General features: G+C 39.5%; 2 protein-coding genes and 1 long non-coding RNA gene across 4 annotated transcripts in view; 2 read left to right on the top strand and 1 right to left on the bottom strand.

Moving 5' to 3' along the window:
• The window catches only part of LOC145440598 (protein LKAAEAR1-like), a 245,280-nt gene that overhangs the window by 74,560 nt on the left and 149,388 nt on the right, over positions 1 to 21,332 (top strand). The gene's annotated exons all lie outside the window — the stretch shown is intronic.
• The window catches only part of LOC145440592 (uncharacterized), a 233,858-nt gene that overhangs the window by 127,862 nt on the left and 84,664 nt on the right, over positions 1 to 21,332 (top strand). The window lies entirely within an intron of this gene.
• LOC145440334 (uncharacterized) lies at positions 11,049 to 17,472 on the bottom strand. Its single transcript, XR_013915526.1, has 4 exons — positions 17,106 to 17,472; positions 16,424 to 16,519; positions 12,866 to 13,006; positions 11,049 to 12,388 (listed from the first exon to the last, which is right to left on the bottom strand). It is a non-coding gene; the product is annotated as an uncharacterized LOC145440334 (long non-coding RNA).

Here is a 21,332-nt window from a genome sequence, read left to right as displayed (position 1 = left end):
AGGCTTACCATACGTCCTCTTTTAAGAGGATTTGTCCTCTTTTTTGACTTTTTTGAAAGTGTCCTCGGAGGACGCCCTTTTGTCCTCTTTTTTGAGATTTTGTCCTCTTTTTTAGGATTTAGAGCAGATTTAGAGCAAATTGCGAGTGATATGCCACATATTAGCACAGACGTGAAGCTCCGACGGGTGAAAAACGGTGATTTTAGCTGTGAGCGAAAAGATGACCTTTTTTTTTTTTTTTTTTTTTTTAGTCATCCACCTGGCAATGTGGGCAGAAAAACGGTATTTTGAGTTCTGAGCGGAAGAGATGAATTAACCGGTTTTTGAGAATTCTACTCCGATTTTGAAAGTTGGAAATCTATGAAAAAGTGTCCTCTTTTTAGATTTCCAAAATATGGTAAGCCTATTTATAGTGATCTTCGGCATTCAATTCTGTTATGGTTTCACCCAGTTTGAAGTTCATGTCGCCAGTGCTGGTGACTCTTCCACGTCGTATGGTAAGTTTTGAGCATTTATCCAAGCCAAATTTCATTTTTATATCTTCCGAAAACTCATGAACAATTTTCATTTGGTTATTCAGGTCTGCATCGGATTTCGCGTACAGTTTCAGATCATCCATGAACAAAAGGTGATGAATCTTTTGACCTTCAGAGTTTGCTGCTTTTTTTATCACGTATCCTGTTTCATTTTTTCTCAGCAACTCACTGAGTGGAGCTAAACTGAGGCAGAATAGAAGTGGTGAGAATGAGTCGCCTTGAAAGATACCATTCCGTATCTGAATTGTACAGGTTTCTGTTTCGCCTTGGTCATGTTTGATCAACAGTTTGGTATGCCAATTTTTCATTGAATCTTCAATAAATCTGATGATGATCGGATTCATCTTGTACATACGCATTGTTTTCAGTATCCATGTGTGGGGGACTGAATCGAAAGCTTTTTTGTAGTCTATCCATGCCATGCTGAGGTTAGTGTGTCTCCTCTTGCAGTTTTCAAGAATGGTTTTGTCAAGGAGCAGGTAGTCCTTACAGCCAAGGGCACCTTCCTTGCATCCTTTCTGCTCAGGCGGAAGAAGGTTTTCTAGGTGTTTGTAGCTTCGTTTTGCCAGGATTTTGGTCAGTGTTTTGTACATGGTTGTCAGGCATGTTATCGGCCTGTAGTTCTTGGGGTCCCTGGTGTTTTCATTTTTTGGAATAAGAAAGGTGATCCCTTGTGTGAACCAGGCTGGGATCTCGTGCGAGCTGGTTGAGGATAAAAGCTCATTGTAGGTCACCGCTAGGTAATAATGTGTTGCAGTTAGTTTTTTTAGCCAAAAGTTTTTGATCTGGTCAGGACCAGCTGCTTTCCAGTTCAGTGAACTTTTTAGGGCCTCCTTGATTTCTTGTTTTGTGATTTCTGACCATTGTTGTTCTGGTGTTCGTAGATGGTCAGTGAGGAGGTCTTGTATCCAATTTGCATTTGAGTTGTGCAATTTTTTGGTTTCCCATATTTTCTTCCAAAATGATTCCACATCTGCAGTGGCTGGTATTTTGCTGCTGGTAAGTTTTTGATTTGACTTTTGTTTCATCATTCGAAAAAATTGTCCAGGTTTGCGAGCAAATAACAAATTTTGGCGATATTTGTATTTCTCGTTTTTTATATCGTTTCAATCGTTGTGCTTTGGCGCATATTCTCATTTTTAATTCTTCTTGCAGCATTGTCACTTTTTCTGTTGACTGCAGTTTGGTTTGGTGCTCCAGTTCTATTCTTTTTACTTTATTTTTTACTTTGCGGGAAACATTTCCTTTTTTTAGTTCTGAGAGTATCGCAACGTCACATTTTAGTTTTGCGATTTTGTTTTCAATTCTGCGTTGCCAAGCTGGCGTATGCCTTCCCCTTTTTTTGTTGACAGTTCTTGGTATTTTGCAGTGCCTTTCTGAGATAACTGCCGCAGTGCTGTAAATGAGGTTGTTGATTGTTGTCAAGGGACATTGTGGTCTTTCTCCTTGTTTGTCATTTAGAGTTGCAGGTAGTATGGTTTCTGTCAAAATTTTGTTCGCTACTGCAATATCAGTTTTCAGTTTCTTTGTAATTTGTAAGTCAGGTAACTGCACTCTGTCATTGACATTCAATGTGGATTTCATTCGGTCGATGATTTGATTTTTGATCTCCAATTCTAATTCCGTGTCTATGTCGCCATCGTTAGGTGTTGTTGATTCATTCGTGTGCCGGGTGGTATTTTTTAATTCTACTTCTGCGTTGTTCGGGTTATCAAGTGATTGTTTTGGGTTCAGGTCATCTTGGCCGAATTGCAGTTCCATTGCCTAAGAGTTTTCTATGTTTTTGTTACACATTTCTCCCTCGATTTCTGCGAGTTCTTGTTCAGATAATTTATTATTATTATATTCTTTATTCACAGTAAAACTGGTAGATACACACATAATCCGGGGAGCAACCTGCCCCCAAAGGAAAATGGCGAGATTGGAGTAAATTTTTAAAATTTCAGTAATACATTCAAATTGTTATTCCTATGCAATACACCGAGAAGTCAGATTACAGAATTGTAGCAGATGAAGAATTGGCAAGGGTTACAAAGCAGAGGTAGAGATGATTGAAGATGAAGAATCGAAATTACAGAAATTATGCTGTGATTCACAAGCGTAATTTTAGTCCAGTGGTGCATTCAAGGCCTTCCTAAGAATGTGCACAGTGCCCAATAATGTGATCTTTTGGATCATGTCGAATCGAACGTTACCCGGAATTTGTTGGATATGTCTCATGAGTTTTTTGCTCACGACCCCTGTAGCACCAATGACTATCGGTACAATGTTTATTTTGCATCGCCACATTTTCTCACATTCCATTTTGAGGTCTGCGTATTTGGAGTATTTTTCTGATTCTTTTTGCAGTAGGTTGTGATCAGCTGGGACAGCCAGTTCAATGAATAAGCATTCTCTTTTCTTTTTTAGTTTGACGATTATATCCGGGCGGTTGCTCCTGATTTCGCGGTCAGTTATAACTGGTACATCCCACAGAATTTTTACTTGTTCGTTTTCTGTCACTGGTGCTGGGCTGTAATCGTACCAATTTTTTGTCGAAGTGGTGATGTTAAAATGTTTGCATAATTCAAGATGAATGTAGTGACCAATCCTATTGTGTCTCCATGTGTATTCGGTAGCTGCAAGTGCACCACAGCCGGACATGAGATGTGCTACAGTTTCATTTTGGTTGTGGCACATTCTGCATTTGCCGTCTGTGTTTTGCTTCAGAATTCTTTTGCGATAGTATTTTGTAGGAAGCGATTGGTCTTGTGCTGCGAAAATGAATCCTTCGCTTGCCGGTTTCAGGCCAGAGCTGGATAGCCAGGTCCATGAAAGCTCGTCTACATGGGGCTGTGAAGTTAACTTCTTGTGCTGTCCATGAAGAGGCATCGATTCCCATATTGTTTCTCTCATTTTGAGCATTGCAATTTTGTACTGAACTCGTGCTGCTTTTGCTATTGTTGTGGGTTTAGCAACAGTGTTTTCTGCAGTGTACAGGTTAGCTGTTTCCATGTTGACTTCTCTGGCGTACTTGTCGTGACGATAGCTCAGAGATTTTGTTTTGCGCTGTTTGTCTTCCTGTGCAATGAGTTCACCACACCAAAGCTATATCTCAAGACAGGCACTGCAAGACTGTTTATGGCATTGATTTTGTTTTTGGAATTGAGTTCAGTTTTGAGAATTGACTTGAACCTGCTGATGTATTCTTTTTTTAGACTTGATTTCATTGCAGCATGTTTAATGTTGTCGCTTTCACAGACCCCTACATATTTATAGTGATCTTCGGCATTCAATTCTGTTATGGTTTCGTCCATTTTGAAGTTCATGTCGCCAGTGCTGGTGGCTCTTCCGCGTCGTATGGTAAGTTTTGAGCATTTATCCAAGCCAAATTTCATTTTTATATCTTCCGAAAACTCATGAACAATTTTCATTTGGTTATTCAGGTCCGTGTCGGATTTCGCGTACAGTTTCAGATCATCCATGAACAAAAGGTGATGAATCTTTTGACCTTCAGAATTTGCTGCTTTTTTCATCACGTATCCTGTTTCATTTTTTCTCAGCAACTCACTGAGTGGAGCTAAGCTGAGGCAGAATAGAAGTGGTGAGAATGAGTCGCCTTGGAAGATACCATGGCATATCTGAATTGTACAGGTTTCTGTTTCACCTTGGTCATGTTTGATCAACAGTTTTGTATGCCAATTTTTCATTGAATCTTCAATAAATCTGATGATGATCGGATTCATTTTGTACATACGCATTGTTTTCAGTATCCATGTGTGGGGGACTGAATCGAAAGCTTTTTTGTAGTCTATCCATGCCATGCTGAGGTTAGTGTGTCTCCTCTTGCAGTTTTGCAGTCAGTGTTTTGTACATGGTTGTCAGGCATGTTATTGGCCTGTAGTTCTTGGGGTCCCTGGTGTTTTCATTTTTTGGAATAAGATAGGTGATCCCTTGTGTGAACCAGGCTGGGATCTCGTGCGAGCTGGTTGAGGATAAAAGCTCATTGTAGGTCACCGCTAGGTAATTATGTGTTGCAGTTAGCTTTTTTAGCCAAAAGTTTTTGATCTGGTCAGGACCAGCTGCTTTCCAGTTCAGTGAACTCTTTAGGGCCTCCTTGATTTCTTGTTTTGTGATTTCTGACCATTGTTGTTCTGGTGTTTGTAGATGGTCAGTGTGGAGGTCTTGTATCCAATTTGCATTTGAGTTGTGCAATTTTTTGGTTTCCCATATTTTCTTCCAAAATGATTCCACATCTGCAGTGGCTGGTATTTTGCTGCTGGTAATTTTTTGATTTGACTTTTGTTTCATCATTCGAAAAAATTGTCCAGGTTTGCGAGCAAATAACAAATTTTGGCGATATTGTATTTCTCGTTTTTTATATCGTTTCAATCGTTGTGCTTTGGCGCATATTCTCATTTTTAATTCTTCTTGCAACATTGTCACTTTTTCTGTTGACTGCAGTTTGGTTTGGTGCTCCAGTTCTATTCTTTTTACTTTATTTTTTACTTTGCGGGAAACATTTCCTTTTTTAGTTCTGAGAGTATCGCAACGTCACACCTTAGTTTTGCGATTTTGTTTTCAATTCTGCGTTGCCAAGCTGGCGTATGCCTTCCCCTTTTTTTGTTGACAGTTCTAGGTATTTTGCAGTGCCTTTCTGAGATAACTGTCGCAGTGCTGTAAATGAGGTTATTGATTGTTGTCAAGGGACATTGTGGTCTTTCTCCTTGTTTGTCATTTAGAGTTGCAGGTAGTATGGTTTCTGTCAAAATTTTGTTCGCTACTGCAATATCAGTTTTCAGTTTCTTTGTAATTTGTAAGTCAGGTAACTGCACTCTGTCATTTACATTCAATGTGGATTTCATGCGGTCGATGATTTGATTTTTGATCTCCAATTCTAATTCCGTGTCTATGTCGCCATCGTTAGGTGTTGTTGATTCATTCGGGTGCCCGGTGGTATTTTGTAATTCTACTTCTGCGATGTTCGGGTCATCAAGTGATTGTTGTGGGTTCAGGTCATCTTGGCCGAATTGCAGTTTCATTGCCTCAGAGTTTTCTATGTTTTTGTTACACATTTCTCCCTCGATTTCTGCGAGTTCTTGTTCAGATAATTTTTTATTTTTTATTACACAACGTCTCATTGTTGCCAGGGTATTGGCAGTCATGGTTGGAGAGTTGTTCGTTCTCTCTTTCCATTTTTGAAAAGTTCCTTCGGTTACTCCTGCCGAGTTTTCAAATTTGGCTAAGAAGTAACATCTCATTATTTCTTTATACTCTTCTTTACTCCATCTGTGTCTCTTCTTTTTTTCTTTTGCGGCAAAGCTGTTTTGTGAGCCACAGTTCGGTGTTGCACAGGCGCCATGTTGAGAAATATCTTCTCTTTGGTGTTCCTGTGTGGTCGGAGTTGACGAGTCCTCTGGGGTCATCCGCTTGGTCCCACGGCGGGTACGTCCAGGTGCGATATATCCAGATCGTTTCGCAGGCATTCACAGCAGTGATGCGTCAGTTCAGAAGTTAGGTTAAGTTAAAGTAATTAATTAATTATTAATTAAACCTTAATACAGCCAAATACTTATTATTATTATTATTATTATTATTATTAATGAGGAGTTTTAAGTGGCGCGTGGCGCCGTTTCCGGCCTCGTGCACCACGCACAAAATATGTAATCAAGGATCGATTTTCGTGCTCTGGGACATAGGGTTAAATTTCAAACTATATAAACTTCCAAACTATATATACAAGTTACATGAAATAATAAACTCGTCGACCGGCGTAAATAATTGCGGCATAGTAAGTAAATTGGTTAAAGTAAGCGGAACATTGAGAAGAGTAGGCTACATGCGTCGGCAAGAAATGTTCGGTGAAAGTCATATTTTTCGCAATGCAAGAGTATGTGGTCAACCGTGTCGGGGACATAACACACATTACAAAAGGGGGAGTCGGCGCAACCTATTTTGAATAGGTGTGCGGTGTGCCGCCAGGCGACAGTGACCGGTTTGGAGGCGAAACAGGATTTTTTCAAAATCTACAAATAAAATACCTTTGACACATCACTGACATGATCTTACCTGTCACGAAGGTCGCAATGAGGAGAACAAGAACTACGGGAGTCATATCTGATTTACGCCTTGTAGGCTATTTCCCTGAACTAATAATAAGACTATATTCTGTAATAAGAAATTGGGTTATCTATTTACCATTTCTCACCTCGAGATTAAACGATTACCGGGCAGTTTATTATTGGACTATGACACATAATTGTTGTACCTTGCTGAAAATTGAAGGCGATATTGAACGTTATAGGCCAGGGGTTCTCAACCTGATGGGCGCGGGAGGCTCTCAGGGAGGGGGTGCGAAAATATTTTATCAATGTCTGTATAAATTGTGAATAAACATGTGTTTCACAACCATTCTGAAGATACCATTATTGAAGATTAAACTTAATTCGTATTCTAGAAAGCTTGACAAACTCAAACTCCAGCAGTCGCGCTCAACGGAGTATAGGCTGACTTCAACTTCATTTGAGCAAATTTTTTATATTCTTTGAAGATTTAGAGAAATTCCTACGTGCAAGTCATTCATTACTTTATAGATTTGACACCAACGGTTTGTGCGAATGCGTTAATCAATTTATATTATTGTATCACCCCGAATTTGACAGTACGACTGTCAAGGTAGCGTAATGGATGAGCGTTTGGTATAAGTCACTGGTTATAGCTATAGTCACGACAAGCGCGAAAATGTTTCAGCGGTAATGAATAATGAATGACTTTTGCCAAGTATAGTGGTCTTTAAATGATATCCATTTGATCCTCTCTGCCCCTGTGATCATATTTACCGACAGAGGTGATGGAAGTGAAGACTGCAAGCAAATAGGACACGTGATCATCTTTAGCCATGATATTACCACTGCATGCATATTAGCAGGGTTGTAACCAAGTCACATGGTTCCGAGTCACGAGTCAATCTTACTTTTGTGGTATTGACTCGAGTGAAGTCGAGTCATTTTCAATTCATCACCGAGTCGAGTCCGAGTCCAAGTCACCGTTTAAAGGGTCAAGTCCGAGTCATAGTGTTATGACTCGAGTCCGAGTCCAAGTCACTGCATTGAAGTTATGTTCAACTCATGTTTTCAATCCTGAATTAGCTTATAGCTTATAGAGAATCAACGAATTCACGTCTACATACTATCTGATATAGAACCAACGAATTCACGCCTAGATACCAGCTGATAGAGAATCAACAGATGCATGTTTATGTAGAGGTACAGTTTTTCTATCACATTATCAGGTGGTTATTAAAAAAAAAGTTAACTTTCCTGCTCAGCTCCCGAAATAGCCACCGGAGTGTTGCTACTATGAGAGAAAATTTTGGATTAATTACGAATAGAGATTTTCGAATTTAACCGGCTACCTCATGATATTGTTATATTGTGTAAAAATATGATTCATAGCAAAATTGGCTCAATTCCAACTACAAAAAGACAATTTATTAGAGTTGAATATTTTGGATATGAAAAAATAGTCGGCTTACTACTAGTATATAATTATATTATATGACAGAATTTCTCACTAAAAACACTCCATTTATTTTCAAAAATAAAATTTTCTCCTCTCATATCATTGATTCAACTTTTTAAAATTAAGCCAGACTCAGTGTTCTTTTTATGCAACATGACAATTTTATCAAGTAGCCACCCAGTAAAATAAAAAAGAAGTTATTTTTGAACAGCCCTATTGTACAAACATCACACAACATTAGCCATTCGTTATTACTCACGTGCTCAATGCACATACCTAAAAAAACGTCAAATGGACGGAGGGTATTGTGTGTTTTCACAGACAGCAGATCAAATCATTGAGTTACAATTCAAAAATACTAAAGTGGAAAGGATATCCTCATATATGTTATAGCGGCATGGCCTTGGAATAAATCCACATCTACTGAATTCACGTTCCACTGGTGCACTAGATACAGGAATTGACAAGCATTTTTGAACCACATTGAAGAGCATCGTATACTCATTTTTTCTAGTCGCCTAAAAATGCAAAGAATCATCGCCTTCAAATCTACTTATCAGAGCTTATCAGCCTCTTCCAAGTACTTGTCCATCTGAGTCATTTCATTGGCTCTAATTGAACTTTGCTTCGATTGTTTGTATAATTGAAAAGTCTTGAGTACTTTGATTGCAGAGGATCTATTACCTCTTCATCACAGGATGATTTTGTACAATGCATTGCTACTATATGTACCATTGTCTGTTGTTTTTACGGCGGCATATCTGATATCAGACGAGTGCAACGAAAGCAGTGGCGACAAGTAGCGATGTCGGCAGAATTCGTCAGATGCGTTGATCTAGCGATTACGATTCGCAAATTTCTTCATCTTCAAATCATATAAAAGAAGCCGAGTCAATGACTTGGGTCGAGTCATGCGTAATGACTCGAGTACAAGTCGAGTCAATCCAAATATTGACTCGAGTCGAGTCGAGTCATTTTCCCATTTCAAGAAAATGACTCGAGTCAAGTCGAGTCACAAAAAAATCGTGACTCGAGTCTGACTCGAGTCGAGTCATGACTCGAGTCATTACAACCCTGCATATTAGTGTGTCTGGGGGAAGCGGCAGGCGCCGAAATGCCGGTAGGCATACCTAATAGTGCTCCACCTGCAGGTCACGCCCCGTTTGACTAAAGCAGTGGTTCACTAACTGGGGGAGGGGGGCGTGAAAGAATCGGATGGAGGCGCGAAGCTACGCTCAACTGAAAAATAATTTCACGCTCGGCGCGATCGACCTCCGATTCATAGTTTTTACTCTGTGTCTAGTCCTAATGTCCTATTTGAGAATTCTCTCATCAGCAGTCATAACCTTCCCTACCATTAAACTATTCGCTGGGATTGTTAGCATTCTGGTTGAATTTTGTAATATGACGTTAAGGGGGGGGGGAGATATTTCACTATCATAAAGAGGGGCGTGTCTAAAGGATTTTGAGAACCACTGGACTAGCCGCCAACGACGATACAAGCAATAAACCGGCATTTCATAATTGCCAGTGTAGTTTTTTGGGAGGTAAAAGTTGTATTAGTATTAAAATTGAAAATTCGAGTGGCTGTAAATTGCACGATAAAAACGAAGAAAACGTTCCAGTTTAATAAACCTGCCCGCGAATATCCTACTTTATCTTCATTAATAAACTGATTTTAGGACTCCTCTCAAGTGGGGAGTTCGGGTTGGGACAGTTACAGCCCTGATTACCGGCATCCACGCATCACAATACCTATCATAACATTTCCAATGGTTTGCCGACCTACCCACGAGGGGCTCAATATAACATGATAAAATGTCTACCTGACAACACGAGGTTCAGGGAATGGAATAAATATGACAGGGAATCATATCAGGGACAACACGAATCTGCCTAATAGTTATGCTACCTCCGTGGATTAGGTATCTCTTTCACGGATTCCGAATTCTGCCGGAATAGTATTGACATTACTACTTTTTGGCGTACGGATAATCTACTTTATAGTCGTTGGATTGAACAATCATCGAATGTACCGTAAATCCCGACGATTTTGATTCGTCTGTCACGAACCCTTTATCACTAGTTCGCGCACCCTCAAGGAGTCCACCGACCTCGGTCTTAACACCTTCACCTTCATGTTTCTAACTGAACGGTCTCGTCGGGTTATGAAAAAGCTGACTGCCATTCCATCAGCACTTCACGCGTATACAATGCTGCGACAAAGCACCACCTATACAATATACCCATGGGTCTGTAAGCGATGGCTAGATAGTCGCATAGGCCTATGGCTCTTTCAGTGAAATAGTATAGTTGGCTATGATGATGTAATACGATATCCACGAATCAAAATCAATTATTTTCTTCTTTGTGATTTATCAATGAAACATTCATTCGTGGTGTCGTGGCCGGCTAGCATTGGATTACTGAACAATGGCTCTTTATTCGAACTAGAGATATCTTACGAATTTATTTATTGATGATCGGTACTTTGATACTCTGATTCACCTCATTAGTCAAAGCAGCATTTCGTATCGAAATCACCCTTCCGAGACCACAAAAAATCTAATTTCCAATTATTGGATGGAAAGCGGATGTGCGATAGTCAGAACGCGACATGTATTGACCGCACCGCAACACCACTATCGCTTCAACCGTTCAGAGTGCGACTGTTATAATAACGGACTAGTTTTTACTACATAAAACATCTCTCGCATGACGAATCTCATGCAGTGAATTTCAAGTCTGTAAGCTGTGCTATCGTAAGGTCACGAACTTAGTGACCCCACAGTTGATTGAGATTATTGTTACATGGCTCCCCGATAATTCAAATTGAACACATAAGACGGATAAATCTCATGATATCTCCAATAGCCAAACATATTCGACGAAGCATTCTAATCTCAACCTTAGAAAATAGCTTACTGCGTTTCTCCTAATTCTACTTGAATTAAAATACACACAACTACCATCATCTCTGAGCCCGAGAAAAGAAGTTTACAACCAACGCAATTTCGGAATACCATCCGGATTACACGATTCTAAATTTCTTTCATATGATAAATATTGTTTTCGATCTGTGACAAAGTATATCGCGAACTCACAACAGAAATGTGTTGCACATATGTTTATGAAAGTACGGGGGATATAGCGTATTGGTGAGCGCCGGCGCCGGCGCCATCTACACAGGCAGCCCGGGTTCGATCCCGCCGTCGGAGATTATTCTGGGCTCCTCTTTGTCAGTGTCGTTGTTCTTGCGGCGGCAAAAAAGCTCCATAAATAAAGACACGATAATGGAAAGAGAAAGAGCACGAAAGAGCTTCTAGAAAGTACCGACGAAGAAATAATAACATCGAAGAAGATTCTGACATCGGGCTCTAGGTCGAGATGGATGCCAGTTCAAGAGACCCCGACTGGTCGTTCAGCATCCGCTATCTGTTCATTAAATCGCATTGTATATTGTTTGTGTGTATTGGACAGATTAAAATATAATCTGACGATTATAATTATTGATTGAGTATAGCTGTTCGATGAATTGCAACTTGATTTAAACATCATATTGTCAGCAAGACATAAGTATAATATATCGTCGATGCGTCACGAAAAGCGTTGCATGTGGAAATCGGTAACGTACACTGGTGACGAGATTAGCAGTAGATATAGGCCTATATGCCGGTTACCGATATGTCGCAACAAAGTCGAACAACTAGAAACTTTTCGGCGTTACCAAATTAGATTGGAATTAGAAATATTGCTCCACCGATTTTCCGAATTAGATTGGAAGTAGAATTCCTGCATTCGCCAGAATTTTGAAATAGTAGCAAGTTCAATTCGCACCAAATCAGGCTTCATTCTCAAAAACATGGCAAGGAATGGCAAATATCTGTACAGTATGCTTCGCTCGTTTTGCACAATACAGTAGCATTCTCAGAAAAACTAGAAATTAGATTAGAATTGAAATTAAAGTAAGGAAGCATTACACACATTAGATTACAATTAGATTGTCGGCATTTCACTCTAACTAGTCTAATTAGAATGTCACCGAAAATGTTTTCGTAACTGAAATGCAATCCGCAACATTTTGATCATTTCGATACGACAATCTGAAATTGATTTTACCGAGAATATTAACGGTTGTATTGAGGCATGGTTTAAATATAAAACCGCTAATTCCGTTAATCTGAATAAAGCCTATGAGACCACGGAAACTAGTCCAAAGCTGTTCAGTGCAACGCTGAGAAATTGAGCAATCAGTGTTATCTTGGTAGGAATGCAGGTAGGATTCACGAAACACTGCCGGTCTCAGTACTTGTGAAGCAGCCGCTTTATCGAATCATCATTATAAAATAAATCTGTAACAAAATGAAATCGAGTGAGAATGGAAAAATCATTGTCAAAGTTGAAATTACGGACAGGTATTTGAGTATTGCTAAACTAGTAACACATTCTATCAGCGCTTCTTGAAATATGGGTTGCAAAGGGTCTAAATTAGAGTAGCGACCGCATCTGAGCGATCGTGCAATATGTATGACAGTATGTGATATTTGATGAATTTTCTGCAACAAAATGATTTATTCGCGCCTCGTGCGATCTCTCATGGGTTCTTTATGTATGTGCGAGTGCGCTGCGTTGGGTACTGCAGCCAACAAGCGACATGCGCATAAAATTAGTGGCTTATACAGAACCGCGGTTATAACGTCAAACCGAACACGGCGCTTAATGGGAAAACTATCTGCTGTTCGATTCCGAGCCTCTGGTTTGGTACGAAAGCCATCGGCACATCCTTGGAAGAAAATTGCCTCCCATCGCGTAATATGCGCTACTCTTACCATCTTATCCTGCAGGTGCAGTCCCGACGGTTACGCCGATGCTGGTTCTGTCGATATACTCGCCTGGCGTAGCATAAAAGGCAAGCTACCGGGTTGGTCATAGTTACGAGTACTCCAGCTATTGCTCGAACCACAGTTCCCCTGAAATAGAGAGAAATTCTATTAATGAACAGTGCCCGCAAAATAAAACGGTAGTGCCTACAGGCCTATATACAGTTGGGCTCGCACATTAGCGATCGCAAATATAAGAACAGCGGCTCCAAACCTTTACTATAACCTAGCAACCCTTACACTAAATTTACAAACCTTCGGGAGCATGCAATTTTCACCTAATCATAAAGCAAAAATCTCTACCACAATATTCAGTTAACTGCATATCTAATAAATTACCATTACTGATGCACAGAATGAACTTTAAATCAACAGAGTGATAAAAAAACAAAACCAATAAAACATATGATTTTACACAAAAGACGAAAACATTGAATGAAAATGTGCTGCACATCAGTGTGTGACTTCTGCTGCTCCACATTTTTCAGGGATTTCATCATTGCAGCTAGTTTCATATTTTGCGGCCCTATAAAACTCACATAATGCTACATGCGAATGCTGAAATATTACAAAAAAGAAAACGCGGTAAGCGTTTAACAGTGGTGATGAAAGTATGGTCAGTTGGTCACGTTCGTCCGTAACTGCCGGTATAAGTAACGCCGTAAATTCATACACGAGTAGAAGTAGAGTTAGTGATTTATTACAAGAAAGTATAAGGTAAGTATTCTAGGCCTAGTTTTGCCTGAAAAACTTAAAACTGTCAAGTAGAAGTAGAAACAGTCTAAAATCATAACGCTCGAGGAAGTATAGTGAGAGTCGGTTTAGGCTAAGATAGCCACTTTCGATGCGTTTACCAGGCCTAGATTCAGTCGGTTTCAGGGAGGTTTTACATATTGAATAAATTCTCTTTTGGCCCTCCCAAACTGCTGTATAGACCCCAATTATTCCTCGGAACCCAGCTTGGGAATCGCTGTTCTATGAAGCCGTTCCGCCGATACTTTAAGGCTTTTAGCAGAAGAGGGTGGCTACTTCCTGTGAGGTTCTTCGCTGGATATAGACAGCTCGCCGATTGGAGCGGATATATTATATGACCAGAAGGCACAGCCCATACACAACCAATCGCAACTCAGAACCCGAAAACGCCTTTCTTCCCTTGCTGCAAGCCTGAATGGTCTTGCCGCGAGGAGGTCATAGATCGGACGGTTACATCTATACCGACAATAATTAGGGCATATAGATTCACAGGTGCAGAAAAGGAAAAGGGCGCATCTCGCGTTCCGACGTTTCATTCTGAGATCGTGACAGTGGTTACTGATTACAATTCCGTGATATCTGACATAGGTAGCATTTAGAGCGATACTAGAGTATAGATCACTACATAAAAATAGATTATATCTACCGCGCGACGGATTAGCGTTGCATTATTGGGAATATCCCGAAACATACAACAGATTACTTGCTTAGATGCTGCTATATATAGAGTTTGCAGTGTTAATGTGACTAACCGACTAACCAGAACATTTCCATTAAACTGACAATCACCAGTAATATTTGCCTACTATTTTCCACTGTGGAAGCCTTGAAACATTGATTGGCCGTATCGCAGTATTTGAAACATATAGTACAAAGCTACGAACGTTACTGGAAACACCACATTTCCGACGTCATGATCATTCCTCAGCATTGGCGCAAAGTGCAATGAAATCGGCGTGATCAAAAAATACCAATTATCTTTAATGTGATGGATAACAGGCGTTATATTCTTTGCGGTGGCATAAACGGTACATATTTCCACTTTGACACATTACATTTTGTTACGACGTCATAATTAGTGATAATCGAATACTCCACTCGAAGCATAATACGTGATTTAGAATCGAATCACTCCGGTACTCGATTTTGTCCACGTCATATCGTCCTTTCCTTTATAACATATAGTCCTATTTATAGTTCGCACAATGCTTCATTTGCATAATGCATAATGCATTTTGTCATAAATCGTCATCAGCTCGAAACGTTCATGATAAATATAACCAATTATAGTGATTCCCCGAGATCGGCTTCAATGGTTTCAAGACAGATTTCCTAATTCGAAAGAAAATTACACTGTGCCGAAACCGGATCAAATGTCATTAGTGGAGCGACGTTTTTTTTTTGATAAGTCAAACAAAATTAGATTAAATTGAGGCGTTAGGTAAAAAAAACCTTTTATGCAACCTGCATTTCGTTTGTATCGTAGATTTTGCACTGTCGGTGAACTTATCATTTGACATTTTACAGCTTGTAGCCTAATTTATAGTCCTACCGTTGTATACGGCTCGTTGTCTGCTCATTGTGAATCATAAACATTCAAATGAAATAAATAAGTTGACATGGTGTTATGCTCAACGTACCGCAATATCCCAACTGAAGCAAGACTGCGTGGGCATTGCATGGTTCTTATATCAAGAAGCGCATGATGAAAAATTGTGATGTAGACACCATTGCCAGAATGAAGCAACACGGTTTGTAACCAGCAGTGTATGCACAACTTCAGTGTTGTCGGCAAACAAATGCTGCTGTTGAACGTTCTTTCTTCATTCTTGGCAAGCTCCAAGGACAGACACTTTCTACCCGAGAATGTAGGAAAGTATCTTTCGTTGTGCTACCAAGTTTTTTAACTACCATAATGCGTAATGTAACTACTGCAATTCTTCATAGGGCCAGATGTCGTTAAAATAAAGTTTTTTCAAGTAAAGATTTGTCAGTTTTTGAGGCAAAATTCTTTTTTTCATGCCAAACTACTTTATAAGGACAGACAGTTCCAACCAGAAAGGAATATAAGTACTACAATCTTAACAATATGTGGGAAAACGCATAATTTGCATACGTTAGGTCACTTTGATCAAAATTAAGATTTTTAATGTCAAAAATGTCAAAATTTCGCTGTTTTAGGTTAAAATCTTTCTTTTTTAGGTAAAAAAGTCATCCTAGTCATTAGAAATAGTGTGACAAGTAAATGAGCAGGGATAAAGGAATGAAGAATACAATAGCTGAATTCAGCAACGGATAGTTTTAAAACATTGAGCTTCAACTCATCCCAAGTCAGATAAACCTTACCTAGCTTTCGTCGCTACGTTATGCGATTACGCTACACGACGTACTTACGCATAACGGACATATTTGGTATATTTCAAGCATACCTATTCCATTGCAATTTATGGCAATGTTGGGGGTTAATCACGACTTCACAAAAATGAGCAGTACTACATTTTTCGGATGGTACGATATCGTTAATCGAGGTTTCAAGGATTCCATGTTGGTAAAAAGTATGGAGCCTATATTTCTCATTAATAATATAACTCTAGTGGCAAGGGCCATACCATTTCACGACTTGAAAATGTCGTCTTTCACTATTCGAACCGAATCATCACAAATAATACTCGATTCGGATTAGATTACTCGAACCATTGTGCTGACCCTAATAAGAAATCGAAGCAGATTAAAAAATTAATAAAACTAACATACCCTACTCTCAATACCCCAACTCTCCCGCCGGTGGAGCTATAATAGATCGTCTTGTGATGTTTCGGCTAAATCGGCTACCAACACTTCCAGAGGCATCTGAAATATCGTGACAAGTCTGCATAAGAATTCGCCCTTATTTCACAATAAACATGCCTGAGCTAAGCCGGGTGGCAATTATGGGCCGAGAGATTGTCACAATCCCTTATCATCTCTTACACTTTCTAACGTAGCCGACAAATATAGAGGCACAAGTCGCAAATCACGCTTCGCTTATTAATAGGTACAATTCTGTACAGTACGAAAGTAATTCGATAGGATTTTCAGTTCTAAACGCAGATATACGTTGAAGTGGACGTGGATAACAAGTTTGAGCAAAGGCTTTTGATCCGATTTGACGATCTGTATTTCGGAGAAACTTTGAGAATCAAGGAAAATCCATTTTACCACTCACCACGAAACCATAGCTTTGAGTTAATATTTTGTAATGTTCGATTAGGCCCTATGGATATGAAGCAGAACACTTAGACATGGCGAACAATACCACCTGCGTTGTAATCGCTAAACAAAAATAATAAACAACCACAACTCTCGAATAAAGAAAGATTCGTGGCATCGTAAATATCCAAATATTACGGCATTAGAGGAACCCAGTAAAGACTAATTCGCAAAGAGATGACACTACCTGCGACATTGCTAGTACTTCGCATGATAAACAGCACCACGGAAACGTAACTTTCGTTTGGTTCAAGATTTTCCGTATTTTATAACCGGAACGGCAACAGTCAAAGCTTATATTCTGATAGCTAAAGGAAACTAATTAAAAGGTATGAAGAGTAACGATATGACGACACCTCGGCACTCTATCCATGTATCCCTGTCACTTTCATCAGCTTTAAGTTATTTTCAGCTTTTGGATGCCTGAAATCTGGAAGATATGCAACAACCGATACTCTGGTTGCGTTTCATTGTGATTCCTTACAATCCGCCATATACATGGTGTCATGAATCGTGATATTTCTGAAATATAGTCATCAGATATTGAGAGCATAGTATCGTTGGGCTACACTGGTTACGTATACTTAAACTTATACTTAAACAAACACCTTTTAAAAAATGTTTTTTTTTTCAAGTTGTGAAATTAGGCCATAATTGTGTAAATGCTTTCCAAAAAAACATGTTATATGAGCCTGCGGACAATTAGCACTCGATATAGCTGACGTATATCGATATGGAAGGGTTGGAACCCTCAAAATAGTCCGTTCCACAGCAATAGTACATATATTTCGTCAAAGGAGCTATGTTTACCCTATAATTTCAATTGTCAATGTCAATTCACTGTGGCGTCACAGTTGAATATTGGTGACGTCATCGCTTGAAAAAAAACAATAAAAATATGTATTGAATAAGTGCCTTGTTAAAAACATGCTTGTTTTAAATTGATACTAGTTTGAAATGCAACCCTACTTATACCTTACCTAGATCACATGTTTCTGGGTCTCTGGGAATGCCCTTTAATTATTTATGCTGCGGCCTGCGGACAAATCGTGACTTTGAGAACTCTGCCAAAGCGATATGTAGTCACTGTAGTGATCTAGGTCGGATCCAGCATGTTGTTAGAGCAACGTACCGCGATACTCGAATTACGTAGTCGATGTTTCAGCAATATCGCAATTCTGTTATTCAGGCGTGAACAAAAGTAGATTTTCGAAGTGTGCAACTAAGAACTGGAACTGCTCACTCACTTTTCAAAACTCGCAAATAGAACAAGAACTGGCGCTAACGACCTTGTTGTGGTTGTTTTGGTATTTATGGTGTTTCGACTACTACTACTACTAATACTACTACTACTACTATCGTGATTTACACCAATTCCAAAGCAACTCCATCATTTTGTTCAATAGCCTTGCAACCTCACACATATTGAGTAACATACATGTCGTCATACCACGCACTTCCGCCAGACGCTTGTCAAGCTTTCAAAGCCGAATATACAGTCGCTCCGCAGATAGCATGATATGCTATCCATGAAACTTGTCAATCTGCGTACAACATCTAATAAAATTATATATTGTGATGATGGTGGCATCAGCAAATAAGAACTTAGTGTGGTCAAACCGCTTTGGGTCGTGATACTCTTTAAATACTTCTCCCAATCGAAGTTACAATATGATATCCTCTGCTGGGAGCTGCCAGTAATAGCACACACAATCCACTTACATCAGGTACTCCGTATCATAGCCAGGAGTTTGCATCCAAATATAGCTGCTTGAAAGACTCAGTGTCCTATAAACATAAAGGATATGCGGAAACTATAAATATCCAAGCTTATGTATAAGTCCCAGTGATGTCACTGCCATGGGCATTTTAATGAGTTTATTTCATCGTAATCAGAAGCGCATGATTACAAAACATTAGCGTTCTAGTCGTTTAACTATCACACGGTCGACTTGAAAACTGCGTCCGGGAGGAAATTCTAAAATATGCCGAAATGTCCGGAATTCGGAAGTAGGCTCAAAACTTTTTCGTAAATCAACATAAATAAGATTATTTTCAAGTAGATCAATGTTATTTGAAGTTTTCCTTCGCGCTGCGCGCGATTTAATACAACGTAAATTGATGTCAATATTGGGACTATGCACCGACATTACAACAAATGCAATCAAAAATAAATGAAAATGCCCATCATTTACTGAAATAAGTCTAATTGTAATCGCAAATATAAGGTAACAGTAAATTCCTAGAGTTGGTGAAGGCCATTCGGATGCTTTAGCTTAGTCAAAGACAGTTGTTCTAAACCTGGGTGACGTTTTCCTTTATTCTGGGGATCGCGAAGATGCTAGAGTAGTTAGACGTAATCAGCTTCCAAAATAGGCTGTGAGTCGATGATGGCCTCGTGAAGAAATCTGTTGCAGACCCAAGCAATCACCAGAGCTCACATTAGAGATGGCCCAATTCAAAACTGTATACAGTCGATAGGCGAAGCTTTGCTAGTGTGACGTCATGTTGACTGACAATGTGTACATACCTCCTTGTAAAATCCGCTAGTTGGCGCTAATGAGTGTGTCTCTAATTGGACCCGCAAAAAATGGTAGCCCTAATCCCGATTTACCATCCAACTTGACCTAGACCAGGGATGGGCAAACTGCGGTCCGAAACACCGTTTTGTGCGGACCGCGCAAGCCTAACAAAAGTTGCAAAAATATTAATAAAATCAAATTACTGTTGGTACTTGACTGAACTTTTTCCTCATATATTTCAACGTGATAATGATAAGGTAAGTGCTATTCTTGCCATAGGTATTTTTTTATATCATTAATTGTGTGATAGCCCGCATTTTGAAAGGTTCCAATTGCTAAATATCACAGAAGAATCTGTATACCCTGGGAAGATTTCATTAGTGTTGTGTTGTCATACGGCTATTAATTTTTACAGCCGAATTTGTGTCCGTTATACCGTACCGTGCCTTGTTGTTATGTGCCGTTCGCGACTCTGTGTAATTGTCAGTATTACGTCACAAATACAAAATTAATTATAGATTTCGAATTTGATTGATCACATTTACTGACGTTTGCTCCTTATATGAGTCGGTCGAAAAGCTACGAGTGGAATAAATTTGGCAATATGAACGTATTGTTTGGGGCCTGGTTGTCCATCCAATAAGTCGCTGCTGAAGAGATTCGGTGTCCTAAACATACAAGAAATGCGGAAACTAGAAATAGCCAAGTTCATCTATCAGTTCCACTGCGGTCGTCGCCCAGAATATTTCAATTACTTTTTTTACCTCGGAATCAAAAGCGCACAAGTACAACACACGCGCGTCCACGTCGTCCAAATATCATATGATCGACCGAAAAGATCATCGCTCCATCTAATATGCCGGACCTGATGTGTGGAACAGTATCCCGCCGGCCATCCGACAGTCGACGAGCATGTCCACATTCAAGTCAAAATACAAGCAATTACCACTAAATGAATACTAGTACATCCTCAAGATTACCGGATCATGACTGACCTATCGATCTCGCTTTCCATGACAAGGCAGCACATTTTTATCGCTTCCTAATTTCTATACTATCTTATTTACTTTTCATTCAGTGTGCATGCCTCTTCCTCTTTACATCGCCTAGGCCAAGGTGGGTGTCTGATTCCATAGACTACTCCAAGCCGCTTCGCTTCTTATCCTTTCACTGTATCGCATTTTGTGGTGTATTGAGCTGATAAAATTGCTAATAAACCAATGATGATGGTGATGTTTGCTTCAATCACAGAAAGTGCAATGTAAATTAACCACGATTTCGGATTCGGACGATTTCGGATTTGGACCACGATTGTGATTTTAGATTGGCAGCAACACTACCAAGTAGGGATGGTGTGATCGTCAGGTTCACGTTCGCGTTCTGTGCGTGAACCTCGGAAATTTAGAGGTTCACGTTCACAAACGAACTCTGGTAGTTTCTGCACTGTGAACCTTTTTCATATATTACAATTTTCACGTCATTTTAACATCTTTAATTGAAATTTATTTCATTTCAGCTGCGGGTCACTCTATGTATGGCGCTGGCAACATATAAAATCAACACTCAACAAGCATGCACCTTGACAATCTCCAAAATTTTACCTGCTTGTTACAAAAGTTTGCTCGAAATATCCAGCTTTTTGTTTGTGAATATTTAGTGACTCTCTGCTGTGAGCTTGACCCGAAATCGCACAACATCCATAGCGAAATACGCTACATCTAGGTATAGTCAGCGAATGATGCTTTTTCAACCAATCAATGAAATTGATATCGTTGTCTGATGTAAAAATCTAGCAAGGGTACGAGGTCCATCTCGATTTCATATGTTTATTGTATCATAAAAACAAATCCGCGCGACTGGGGTGTTGGCTACTGCAGTATAACTTGTTAATG

This window comes from Botryllus schlosseri, chromosome 6 (genome assembly GCF_051294905.1).
Source record: "Botryllus schlosseri isolate E-star chromosome 6, Bs_hap1, whole genome shotgun sequence".
Lineage (NCBI taxonomy): Eukaryota > Metazoa > Chordata > Ascidiacea > Stolidobranchia > Styelidae > Botryllus > Botryllus schlosseri.
This window is presented reverse-complemented; position numbering and strand designations above follow the sequence as displayed.